Source organism: Triturus cristatus, chromosome 4_1 (genome assembly GCF_964204655.1).
Source record: "Triturus cristatus chromosome 4_1, aTriCri1.1, whole genome shotgun sequence".
NCBI lineage: Eukaryota > Metazoa > Chordata > Amphibia > Caudata > Salamandridae > Triturus > Triturus cristatus.
In genome coordinates this window covers 367,449,551-367,463,105 of record NC_140585.1, presented here as the reverse complement: position 1 = coordinate 367,463,105, position 13,555 = coordinate 367,449,551, and the positions used below count along the sequence as shown (strand labels likewise).

Here is a 13,555-nt window from a genome sequence, read left to right as displayed (position 1 = left end):
GTCCTCGGGCTTAGTAGTTAGGGGAGAACATTTTGGGTTTTTAATTAGGTCAAACAGTTTTTTGGGATCTGAAATGGGATGCTTTTTCATGGAAGATGTGGTTGTGGTATTTGGATCTTTCTGAACGTAGCAGAGAGAGATTGAAGGTAGAAGGAGATTTTCTCCAATGTTTCTCCAGGATTCTAAGGTTTTTCCTTTCATTGTAGAGAGCTGTATTGAACCAAGGTGCTGAGGGGTGTGTCTTTTCCTTTTGCTTTGGAGTGGAGCGACATTGTCGATTTCAACTGCTAGGACTGAGAGGCACTGAGTGGTGAGAGCGTTGACATCCACGTTAGGGTCAAGTCTAGGAAGTGACCGCATAGCAGAGTCACAAAAAGTGTCAAAATCAATGTTTTTAGTGTTGCGGAACCAGGTAGTAGCTCTTTTAGGTTGGCCGAGAGTTATAACATGCGAAAGATGAAAACGGAAGGGAACGAGGAAGTGGTCAGACCAGTCTACATGGACAGGGGGAAGAGTAGTCAGCAGGTCTGCTTTGGATATAACAAGATCCAGAACTGAGCCCTTGGAATGAGTGGTTTCAGAGCAATGTTGGAAGAGATCGTTGGCTGAGAGAAAGGTAGCAAGCTTATTGGCAGCCGAGTCTTCCAAAGAGCCCCAATGGAGATTAAAGTCACCCACGAAGATCTGTCTGTCACTTTGAGAAAATTGGTCACCGATGAAGTCAGTGAGTTCCTCCACCAAGGAAGAGCAGTTACCGGGCAGCTGGAAGATGGCATGGAATCTAAAAGGTGAGCCATGATGTATTTGAAGTTCTAGGGATAGGCATTCGAATGTACGGAAAAGGGTGGTAGGGAAGGCTTTTATTTGAAGAAAATTCCTGAAGATGATAGCGACACCGCCCCCAATTTTGTCTGATCTGTCATTTCTGAGGATAGAGTAGTCAGTGGGTACCAGAATATCAAACAAAGTATGAGAGGAGTCATTAAACCAGGTCTCAATGAGGAAGAACATGTCAAGATTCTGGAGGGTAATAATGTCAGAAATTTCTAATTTGTGTTTGATTGCACATCTGCAGTTGTGTAGCAAGCAGTGCAGCTCTGACACAACTGTTTTAGTGATGGGGGTGTTAGGACTGTTAAGGGAGATAGGGATAAGATTCTTGAATAAGGGTGCCCGGTAATAGGGAGGCTGGTAGATTCTGACAGAGGAGATGGTCTGAATAGTGCCCTGCTTAGAGTTAATGGGAGATGAAGGTAGAGGGGGAGTGACGCTGGTGGTCTTGTAGCTGGCTAGTAAGTTGGAGATGTCTGTAGAGGACAGACTGTGGTTTGCTTTATTGGGGCGCGGGGGCACGGAACTCCTCGGGCGGGTATTAGGGAAGGGGGACATCTTAGCGCTTAAAAGTGAGATGGCCGCTACAATCTGGGAAATGGAAGAGATGAAAGAATCAAGTTTATTTTCTAGGGAGAGGAGAGCTGAGCATGGAGTGTTGGGTGGCTTGATGGAAAAGGGTGGGAGTGCGGAGGGTGAGGGGGGACGGGTGGGGGAACGGGATAAGGGAGGTGGAGCAGAGGGTGATTGAGGACGGGGAGATATGGATGAGCGGGAAATGGGAGGGAGTGAGGAAGGACGAGGCAAGGTGGGGGAGGGGGAAAAGGGAGGAAGTACAGTGGGAGAAGGAGGGAGGGGTGGTGGAATGGGTGGGGAGTTGGGGAGCAAGAGTAGAGGGTGGGGAAGAATGGTGGGCGATACGAGAGGATGATAAAACAGAGGTGGGAAGAGAAATATTTTTACTGGTGTTGAACAGAGGGGAAGAGTAGAGATCATGAATAGGAGGAGAAGGTTGAGGAGTCGGAAGGGGGTCAAATGAAGGTCAAAGGTAAGGGGAGAAGAGGCTGAACAGGGAGGGGAGGACAGGGGGTTAGATGAATGCCAAAGGTACGTGGAGAAGAGAGGAGAGGGTGCTGTACAAGGGGGGGGGGGAGGGAGGGGGTTCCAAGGAAGGCCAGAAGTATGGCGAGAAAAGAGAGGAAGGAGCTGGACAAGTACTGTAAGTTATGAACGGTGATTGAAGGGGGACAGGCAACAGGTGGAGTGAGGGAGAGACAAGGAAGGAATTGTCGAGGAAGGAGACATGGTTAGGAAGCACGGGAAGAGGGAGGGGAGGTTGAAGAGAGAAGGGAGGTGGAAGAGAAGAATTAAGGGGACGAGGGATGGGGAAGAACGGAAAGGGATGAGGTGACAGGGGGAGGGAAGGGGGAAGGTAAGGAAAGTTGATCGGTAGACCAGGTGGTAAGACAGGCTGAATAATAAGGGGGGAGGTTGGTTGGATTAGGGGGGAGGAGAAAGCGTAGGAGAATCGGGCAGGTGCAGGGTGGGGAGGGGGAGTGGATGCCGGAGGCAAGGTAGAAGAGCTAGGGGGAGGAACCAATTGGGAAGGGGGAGGGGAGGGAGCAAAGGTAAGGGGGAACAAAGGGTAGGACTGTGACTCCCGGGAACGCGGCCTGATCGAGTATCGGGGAGTCAGGGGGGGGGAGAAAGGGAGAAAGGAGATGAGCTCAAATGAGAATCCGGGGAAATCATAGTTGTAAGGGTTGGACGAAGGGAGTGGAAGAGATGATCAAAGAGGGAAAGACAGGAGTCTGTAGCTTGTATCAAGACAGTACCATTATTGTAAAGTATAATGGTGAGAGAGCCATTAAAGCTAGTGGAGGGGGAACATTTTAGCTGCTGTCCATGCGGGATAGATGAGGAAGAAGAGACGTTGAAGGAATTGAAGAAGCTGGTGGACCAGGAAGGGATATCGTGAGTGAAAAAAATTAAGTCATTTTTGAGTTTCCCTAGGCACCCATTATGGAATTGATCAACAAAGAGGGAATCAGGGAATTGTTCAATGGGGTTGTGCTTGAACCGTTTTGCTGCTGCTTTAGTCAGATTGGGTGGGTAAATGAATTTGAAGCAGTTAACTCCCGACTTAATTCGAATGGAAGCCATGATAGGGAGAGGAAGGGCCACCAGGTTAGCGATAGCGCAAAGAAGAATAAGAAGAGGAGGGTGCATATTCCGGAAGTCAAGTGAGGATTATCCAATGAGATTGTGGACAGGAGGTGACTAGAAATGCACGGTCAGGGACTCTGGTCTAACTCCCCTCTAAACCATCATACCGGTGGGATAGAAGGCTAGGTAGTGTCCAGTGGCGGAGAGGGAGTGGGATCGTAACGGGGCCAAAACCTACCACCCAGGGAATAGGACCTCCAAGTATGGAGGTCAGCATGGGGAGTGGAAGTCCCCTAGAGGATCAGTGCTAGGTAGAGACATTGATCCTGACCTGGATTGAAACTCCGGGCGAAGGCAGCTCTCCGGGCAGGTATATGGCCGCCGTAGTAGCAGGACCAGAGGGGAGGTCATCATGGTTAAGCAGAGACAAAGGCGGTTGTAGGGCAAGTAGAATAGGACCGATAAGGTGGGCCAGCTGGCCAGAATGAAAGATGTCCAGGACCATCTATCAGCTCCTCCCAAAGTGTGGCGTAGAAGAGTATTCTCAAGCCTGGAGGTGGCATTCCCAGGAGGCGGCGTCCCAAGACCGTCAGGTGAGACCCACATCCACCAGGGCCCCCCAATCAGCCCTCCACTGGGTAGAGGCAAGCACTGCCCGGTCGGGTCACCAGGGAGCACCCAAGGGCAAGCCAGGAGCCCCCGTCGAAGAAAGCGAGCCAGCCTCGATGGAAGGGGGCCCAGGCAGTTTTCCACGCCAAACCAAGAATGTCTATGTGCCCAGTCAAATGGCTCTGCCGCCCGCTCTTACCTCCGGGGTCGTGTGGGTGATCAGGCCGGAGCTCTAGGCCTCCTGGATCCGCCGAGTCTTCAAATGCACCCCCTCCAGCCCCATACCCCTGGGGCTGCGTAAGCAGTTGTCTGAGGTGTATACCACTTGGTGTGCAGGGGTCTCAGGGCACCCCGCGTTACACCCGCGCGACGGATCCTCCTCCTGCAGGGCCTCTCGCATGGCCGATGCGGCCCGAGTCCACCCCCGACATCGCCAGACAAGGTCGCATGAGCACCGCTAACAGATGTGCTGTGGCGGCCCCCCAAGGCACACGGGGGACTGCCGTGTAGATGCAGGCGCCTTTCCTCCTCTCCGGAAGCGTTGCGGGTCCCTTCGACACCCGGCCGCCGCACCAAGCGATCATGCGGCTGCCAGGCTGGGCCGCACTGGCGTGTCGGTGTCACCACCATCTCCTCACTCCGTGGTGGTGCACCTCTGGTGGGGGTCTCCGCTAGAGTTGGCGCCCCAGCACCGCCGGAATCGCTGTAGAGGGCCAGGTAGGAGCGGAGAGCTCCAAGAGTGCATCCTAATGAGACACCATCTTGGCCATGCCTCCAAAGAGTCCATTTTAAAAGACTTTGCACTACTGAAAGAGCCAACAAAGGAAAAGAACCAGACTATCTGCATAGTTGGCGGCCCAGAAAATTATTGATGTAACCTAAAATCAATGGGCAAACAAATGAATGACCTTGGCCAATGACTATGTTTCTGTGTACTCTCTCCTGGGAGAGCTGCCAACTGAGTTACATTTTAGGAGATGTCTGAGGAGACTGCTTTTCAACACCTTTCGAGCAGAAACGGGCTCTGATGTAAAGTGACAAGAAGACAATATGCAGACACACAAACAGCTAAATAAGTAAGTACAGCCAAACGTAATAGCTTACTCTCTAGAGTGCTCAATTATTTCTTGAGTCTTTTTTTTTGTTGACAGATTTTATTGATCTTTTCTGTTGCAACAACTTATTACAGTACAGTAATCCTGTTTAGTTCACTTGATATAAGCTTCTCACATTCTTTTCATTTGTTCGATATGTAATCAATCAGAGTTCTCAAGTGACAATAGAGCTATACCATTAGTTAACTCCCTCCGACCCTTCCCCTGAGTCATCCTGTTAGTAGATCTCGTGTGAGGGGCTGAGTCCATGTGTGTTATCAGCCTTCCAGTCGTGTGCGCAAGGCAGGGTGATGCGATCTTAGTGAAATAGTCGCAGGTGTCATGATGGTTGGCAATTGTATGTTGTCTGTTATTGACGTGTTGTTGTCAGGAGTGTTCCCTTTATGCAACTTCTCCTTCATCCTCAGAGCCCTAGTTCTGGGTATTCTAGGTTCTGTACTAGGGTCTCCCAGGCTCTAGCTAGCTCTATGTGCCGTAGCCCTCTCTTAGCTTCTCGCATCAATATGCGTCCTTCACATTCCGCCAATTTCAGAAGTTCGTTGCGGCCAGGTTGATAACCTGGGTTCTCCCGTCATCTTCCAGTTCCTGGTTATTTCTCGGTTTGCCAAGATATACACTAGGTCTTGAAATTTGCTAGTAACTCTAGTTTTTGCCAAATGGGGAACCCAGCCCAAGAGGCAGCGAGCCGGTGTGCATGTCAACTCCTTATCTATAACCTCGTTCACTGTCTGTACTACTCGCTTCCAGAATTCCTGCAGCTGAGGGCTATCCCAGAACAAATGTAGTATGTGGGCCTGGAGCGTGCTGCAGCCTGGGCAAGACGCATCCTCCACCTGGAAATATCTGCTTGTGTGTTCGGGGGTCAACTATGCTCTATGTAGGACATAGTAGTTTATCAGCTTGAAGCGCGCGTTTCTGGATACTTTCAACGTCCCAGCTAGTAAATTGCCCCAGTCTTTGGTCGGGATGGGTGTGCCCAAATCTCCCAGCCACTGGAGACGCAGCTTCTCCAATGGTTGTAGTCCATCTGCGCGTAGCGCTTTGTATAGGCAGGACACTGCTTTGGTGGTACCTGCTGACGGAGCCATATAATAGCAAGTCTGCTGTGGTGGGGGTTCCATGGCCCCCGTCCGCCAGTACTTGCAAATGGCTGTCGTTAGTGCCCTGTGCAACAAAAAGTGTCCGTGCGGTAGCCCAAACTCCACCCGGAACGTCTCGAACAGCAGCATCTCGGCGTCCCTGCAGAGGTCACCTACCTTTGTCGCCCCAGCTTCCGCTCATACCTCCAGGTCCCACCAGTTTCTTCCATGTGGGAGAGCCCTCGGCATGTCTAGGGGGATGTCTGGTGAGTATGGGATCCGCACTCCCATTCTCTGTAGTCCTCGTCTCCAACATTTGGTTTGTACTTTAAGTTCTTGAGGGTCTTCCCCCTGTGGATCTGTTCACCCTGAGAAACACCCTCAGTCAGTGATACTCTAGTTTGCCTGGGAGCATCCCTCTGTCGTCGTTCTAAGGCTATACTGCGCACTAGCCACTGTAATTGAGCTGCTATGTACTAAGTTTCAAAGGTCGGGCTTCTACACCGCCATCAGACATGGGTCTCTGCAGTAGTGCGAGGGCCACTCTACGGAAACCAGGGAGCCAAATAAAGGTCTGGATCTGGGAATCGAGGTTTCTAAAGAATGCAGTTGGGATCCAAAGTGGGAGTGCATTAAAGTATTACAATAGGCGGGGAAGTACTATCATTTTGAGGAGTGCAATCCTAGCAGCAATTGAAAGCGGTAGGGTTCACCAAAAGTCCATAGCCGTACGCAAGCTCAGATAAGCCCTTCCTATATTTCCCTCATAAAGGTCTGACCAATATTGGTAAATGTGGACCCCCAGGTATGGTACGCATCTAGGTTCCCATTGTAGCCGCGCCAGGTCCACCGCAGGCTGGCCCATTTGCGCCACCGGGAAAAGTCTGGATTTTGGCCAGTTCACCCTCAGTCCAGACATGGAGCCAAACCTCTCCATCAGGACACTGGCTCCCGTCAAGTTCTGCCCCCCCCCCAGAGGCACCCGGGAATAGCAACAGATAATCAGCATATAATGCTATATGACGGTAGTTCTGTTTGATTTTCAGTCCCTTGTATGAGCGCCCCGTTCTGGCTGCTATGGCGAGTGGTTTCATGGCTAGGGCAAACAATAAGGGCGAAAGTGAGCACCTCTGTCTGGTGCCACGCCCTATCAGCCAGCTCCGCAAAACTGTTCTGTCTGTGCGTACTCTGGCAATAGGTCTAGTTTATTAAAGTCTGGTTCAATTGATAAATCCCTCCCCTAGCCCCATACTTCTCATTACCTCATACAGGTAGGGCCATTCCAAGCTGTCAAAAGATTTCTTTATGTCTATGGCAAAGATCGCGGCTTGTTCATGGCTGTGCTGTGTGTCGGGATGAACCCAGCTTGGTCCTTGTGCACTAATGTAGTCATGGGAGGCAAGAAGCTGGTGGCAAGGATCCGACTCATGGTCTTGTAGTCGATGTTAAGCATCGATAACGGTCAGTAAGCCATCTTATTCTGTGGGGTTTTATTTGGTTTTCAGATGGGAACTATAACGGCTTCCCTCATAGTGACTCTCCTTGAGTCTCTTGCCATGATAGAGAGCAGGACTGTAGAAGGCTGGATCGGCAATTAGAAATCTAGGCAATCACCTATTAGCACAAAAAAAGCAAGCTTTTTATCTTTTTCCAAAACTTCACCAATCTGGTCCCCCCACAAATGAAACGTAGGATTGAATTTCAGAGCTGGACATTTGGTGCCCCGAGGGCACAGCAACTATTTAGTTTTCATAAACTTACATTTGTGGATGAAAAGCAAAAGCATATTGAAGTGAGCAACTTGGCAAGTATTACAATTTTTGTGAGTAGGAAACCAATGTAACCGCTGAAGAAGTGTTGTCAAATTTCTTTAGCCTTTGCAAAAGCTTGACGGCAGCAACCAGAATGCAGTGGAGAAAGAAGTTGTGTGTTAACATACCTCGGTAGACTAACTTATTAAAGTCAAGTTCTGAACTCAAACTCCTTGATAGTTAGAATCGTTTGGGTAACATTAAAAACACTCATAGAATCCTTAGATAACAGAAAAAAGTTTAAGTGAGAGGCAACTTATCAATGTAAGATAAGCTCCTGATCTAATACAATGTCAAGATATCACACCTGGTCAATGGGACAAGTGCAGTATCCTAGGAAAAGGGTCAATAAGTGGGATCCCATTTGCTGTGACTGTTTGAAAGACCAATCACGATTTTTCAACTGATTAAACTTCAGGAGGTTCCCTGACTTCCAAGCCTGCACCTCCGACTTAAGAGATGTTCAGAGAATGGTTCTTACCATGATCTGAAAATAATTTGTGCCTCGCGTACATACACAATTTGATGTTGTACCCACACAGCAGAAATGCTAATGTACGTATAAATTAAAAAGTAATAGGGACCCTCCCAAGTGTGAGGAATTCTGAAATGACCTAAATTTGAGCCTTGCTCACTGAAGTAGGTTCAAACAATGCTGGATCTGACTCCCTTCATGACATATGCGCCCCCACCCCAGGTCACCTCCTCAGCCCTCTGCAATGCACTTGCCGTTATTGACCTTTTCAATCTTTCTCTAGATTCGGCCTCTCTTTCAGATGAGTGGAAGTCTGTTCAAATAACTCCTATACTAAAAAAATCTAATGCCAACCATGATATTCCTTCCAATTACTATCCAATCTCTACTTCCTCTGTTAGGAAAGTGCCTTGAATTCCACAAACACACTGGCCACATATCTGGAAGAGTACAAGAACGTAGAACGCTCACAATTGGGTTTTAGAGCAATGCACAACACGGAAACTTAACTAGTGGCGGTCACAGATACCATTAGACTCGCATTGGCTGCAGGTATTCTGTTAATGATCGATCTGTTGGATCTGTTGGCAGCGTTCGACATGGTCACACATTCCATTCTAAACTGCAGACAGCACGATGCGGGTATACAAGGCAGAGCACTACAATGGCTCAGGGATTTTCCTAGCAATCCTACCCAAACCTTAACGTTAGACTCTTTCAGTTCTCGCTCTATGCGGGTAAACAGAGGAGTCACACAGGGTTCCTCCCTGAGCCCGGCATTATTCAATATCTCTATGGCCCCTCTCGCGCAGATTGTCAGATCCTGTGGGTTTGAGATTGTGTCCTAAGCTCATGACACCCAACTAGTCACCTCTTTTGGGCAAGCTCCTGATATGTATAAAACAAGGTTTGCAGATTGCATGAATAAAAATCGCCGACTGAATGGCTAACTGTCTCCAATGAAATGGCAAAAAAACAGATATAATGCTGTTTGCCACGGCTCAGGAGTCGGACTGGTGGACGGTCGAATTAGGCCCCGCCTCTTGCCCTAAACAGACAGTAAAAAAGTGTCAAGTTAGATCAGGCATTTTCTATGAAGGACCAAATCAGCACAACATGCGTCACCTGTTTTCCCACTATGCGCCTACTTAGAATATTTTTCCATTGTTCCCTGCTTTATTTAGAAAATCCCTGGTTCAGGCACTGATCACAAGCAGTCTAAACTATGGGAATGAAGCAAATGAGTCATGGTTGGCCAAGCTTCAGGTTGTGCAGAATACCGCAGCCCGCCCAATCTTGAACCTCCCCCCCGGTCATCCTCTTCTCCCATTATGAAAGCCCTTCACTTGCTCTTCATGAGAAAACAGCCTATTTTTAAACTGTTGCATAAAGCACAATGGATTAACCACATGGCTTCCCTCATACTGGCGTAAGACTCAGTTTATACCAGCCCATGCATTTGCTTAGATCCTCCAACCGAGCTCTTCTAAAAATTAATTGCATTCGATTTGGTGGCAGATCCTTCTCTCACCTTGCCCCCACTTCATTGGAACAAACCTCCTTTGCAAATTGGAATGTGCCAGGATCTCTCTACAATTTACAAACTTCTAAACACATGGTTATTCTAATGGGTCTACCTGCACTTGTCATTTTCTGGTTGCTAGCGACGAGATACACCTCTGGGTGTGAGTCGTTTAGCGCTATATCAAATGCCTTCAACATAATATCTGAGGTTACTACCGCTATAGATATTCCTACGGGTCCTAAATCCGGCCTGCACTGCAACTAAAAGACAGTTGCTGTATGACCATTTTCTACTGTAACTTAACTGTAAGGTACCAGTAATACGGAGTAAGTTAATTAGATCATAAATATTTAGCAAAGGTTGGAGAATAATTTGTTTGAAATTCGATGGGACCATGCCTACACTTAGAGAACAGTTGAATAACTCAATTTGAACAGATGCCACTGTTTTTAGTTGAATACCGTTATTTTCCTGGACAAACCTTGGAACCGAAACTTGATCCAATCAATGTAATAACATCTCCAACTGGCAAAAGTTAAAACTCTAAGTTTTGTAAAGTGCTCAGGAATTTCCTAAATTATCTGCAGTTAATTTGGGCCCAATTGTGAGCTCAGCTCTTATAAAGCAGGGGAAAATGACTGGAATCTGAATAACGCCTTTTAAGTGAACCACAGTCAAAACGCCTAGTTACCGATAGCCTTGTCAATACTGCAGCAATCATGACAGCAGTTTTTCTCAAAGCTTCATTTTAATCGCAGACATAAGTTCTAGGAACTTGGTTGTTGGAAAGTGGATTATTATTAGTGGTGGTAAATATGCATCTACCACTGGCAATAAGGACACTAACACGGACTAGTGCTCAGTATAGGTCTCAAATATATTCCAATGCTCAACCCTGGGTAGCTTGGCTGCGAGCAGGCAGGCTTAACTCAGGAGACAGGTATGTAAAACATTTAAAACACCAATTCAGCAAATGATTAGGACACATGATAAAAAAAATCCAACACCAATTTATACAAATAGGAAATATTGTTATCTTTAAAATTACACCAAAACAACAAAGATCCAATCAATATAGGGAACCGGAGATATGACTTGTTTTAAAGAATAAACACTTTCTAGCACTTAGTCTCCTTATGGAGTGTTTATCCAAAGTTGCTTCCAACTTCTGGAACTTCTTCCTGAAGTTTCTCTTGAGGGTTCAAAGGGTCCAGAACACAATCCAAGAGTCTGGAGGCTCCAAGATGGTTTTTGACAGTTTGGGACCACAATTCCCAGAACGCACCCGGCCACATCTTTAAAAGCCCACTGGATACACTCCAGGCAGGGTACTCTTGGTGGAGTTCATGCAGGTGAACTTGGTTAACCTGTATCTTGCAAGCAGCCCACTCTTTAATCCATTTGAAGTAAGGTAAATCCAAAGGGCTGTACTTACAATTAATTCAGCCGGCGCAGCCAGTGAAAATGCAGGGCCTGATGGTGCACGTCACATTTCCAGCTTGGCGTCCACTCTATTTCTCTTGAAGCAAGGTACATCCAAAGGATTATAGTTCCAGATAACGCAGCAGGCGCCATCAGTCAGAATGCAAGGCCTGATGGTGCAAATAAAGTTTACCGCTTGGCAATCCTTCTTCTTCTCTTAGTTTCAAGCAGCCGAGCTGAGAGGCTCTGCCCGTTTAGATAATTATTCTGTGTTCTCGGGGGCCAAGCAGAAAGGCACTCCTGTCCAGTGAGGTGCAGGGCAACACACCAGAGCATGACCACTTCCTCCAAAGTGTGGCATAATGGTCGCCAAGAAAACACTATTCTTCCAAAATTTAATATGGCTGAAGTCCCAGCAGAGGAGCTCCAGTATGGCTCATTTCTATAGCTCCCCCCCAGTCATCCCACCTCCCCCCCACTAACATCTGCAAATTCCTTCTTTAAGGGGAAGATGGACCTGGCATTTTCTGCGGGCCCTATCTTTTCTTTAACAACCCTTTGGTTTACAACCCCCCCCCCCCCCCCCCCCCCCCCAACCCCCCTGCTCAGCAGGGCTCTTTCCAACAGATCAGCCTCTCTGGGGTGAGCCACTTATCACTTCATCAAAGTAGCCTGGCTAATCTTGTTAACTCTGACCAATCTGGGCAGACAACTGGAATGCTGAATTTTGGCTTAAAGACAAGAAAGTCTTATACCTTCTTTTCTATATTCTTCAAGATCCATTCAACAATAGCATATTATTGGATTTATCAATACCTTTCTCTTAAGTCCTTGAATGGTATTTTTTGTGATTCCTAGCGGTAGTTAAGAGTTTATAAACTATTGCAATGTTAACCTATGTGGCTGGGGATCTACAATGGGGATAAATAAATGTCCAATTTCTTCAACACCAGGGCACATAAAACATATTTTATAAGGACCCTGCTTATAGCTGCATTGCCCCCCATCCAAGACATGTAGGGGAGACTTTAAGGTTTCTGAATATTAAAAATAATAATTTAGATCCTCACTCCACAGTGCTCCTAGAACAAAAGTCGATTTTGGAAGCACGCAAGGTCAAGCAGACAGTCAAGGTAAATGGGTGATTGCAGGATGCCATATTAAAAACGGAGGGTACTGACGTTATGTTCTGTGTATGGGAGTAACTTGGATGACCCACATGTTGTTAACAACCTATCTAATGAATTAACTCACCGGCCTCTGCCGATAATGGAATATGGAGATCTGAATATTAATCTGCCCAGCGGTTGGGCTAGGGGCAAATCTAAGCAGTATAAGGGTCGGAAACCAAAAGTTTTTCGTGTCTTAGAAAGCATCTGTGAGGTACATGGGCTTATGGATGTCTGAAGTAGGAAGAGACCTCTAAAACAGGGGTTTACTTATTATTCGGCCACGCATGGTTCGCATGCCCGCTTAGATTTTTTTTTTTTATATCTCAAATACACTTCTGACGAACTGTGGAATTGATCGATATCCACGTTTTTTGTCAGATCACAATCCATTAGTGCTGGAAATTCGGGGGGGGGAGGGGGCATTAAAGCTAAAACAAAGTGGAGCTTTAAGCGGGCCTTATTATCAAACGTGGACTATTGCAGCTTTATGAGCAAGTGGATCCCAATATTTTTTAATGTAAATTGTGGTAGTGTACCAATAGGGGTAGTTTGGGACACACTGAAGACATGTATATGTTGGGAGACGCTGAGGTTCTCGCTGAATAGAGGGAAGGAAGAAAAACAAGAAAAGTTAGCCGCCGCAGAGGAGGACCTGGTCTGAATAGTTCAACAGGGAGGGGAGGTAGGGGAGGCTCAACTAGGGGTCACTTTAGCTAGAATAGCATTTAATCAGATTTTTGCAGATAGAGCCGCTAAAAAAATGGCAGCCCGGTGGGAATAAGTGTATGAATATAATGAGCAAGCCAGGCATTATCTGGCTGTAAGAGCGAGACAGAATTAAGTAAGAGAATTATGTGATCCCACTTTTGGGGTAGTCTCCAAGCCCAGGAAGATCAGAGAGGCTTTTAGGGCATATTAGCAACAGCTATATACGGAGAGTACAACAGCCAGCCTCTGGTAGATTGAGAATCCCTGGAAGGGAAAATATGTTGGTAGGAGATCTATGCGGCATTAGCTTGTATTGCTACAGGTAAGGCCGCAGGGCCCGATTCGATCCAGGTGGACTTTTATAAAACGTTTGCGCCCCAATTGAAAGAACATCTGATGGATTTTTTTAACCAAATTTATAGAGGAAATTCCCCTCCAGGTTCATGGTCTACGGCAAAAATTGTTGTTTTCTTAAAAAAAGAACAAACCAGCGGCCGATCTTAGCTCATACAGACCAATAACTCTAATGAATGGGGATACAAAGGTTTTTTGCAAGATTAAACTGCATGGTTGGCACAGGTTATACCGCAGATAATATCCAACCGACAACATGGGCGGGATACGACAGATCTATTAGAAGAG

At 47.1% G+C, this 13,555-nt stretch overlaps 1 protein-coding gene across 4 annotated transcripts in view; it reads right to left on the bottom strand.

Annotated features, from left to right (window-relative positions):
- Positions 1-13,555, bottom strand: part of DNM1L (dynamin 1 like) — a 610,546-nt gene that overhangs the window by 76,466 nt on the left and 520,525 nt on the right. The window lies entirely within an intron of this gene.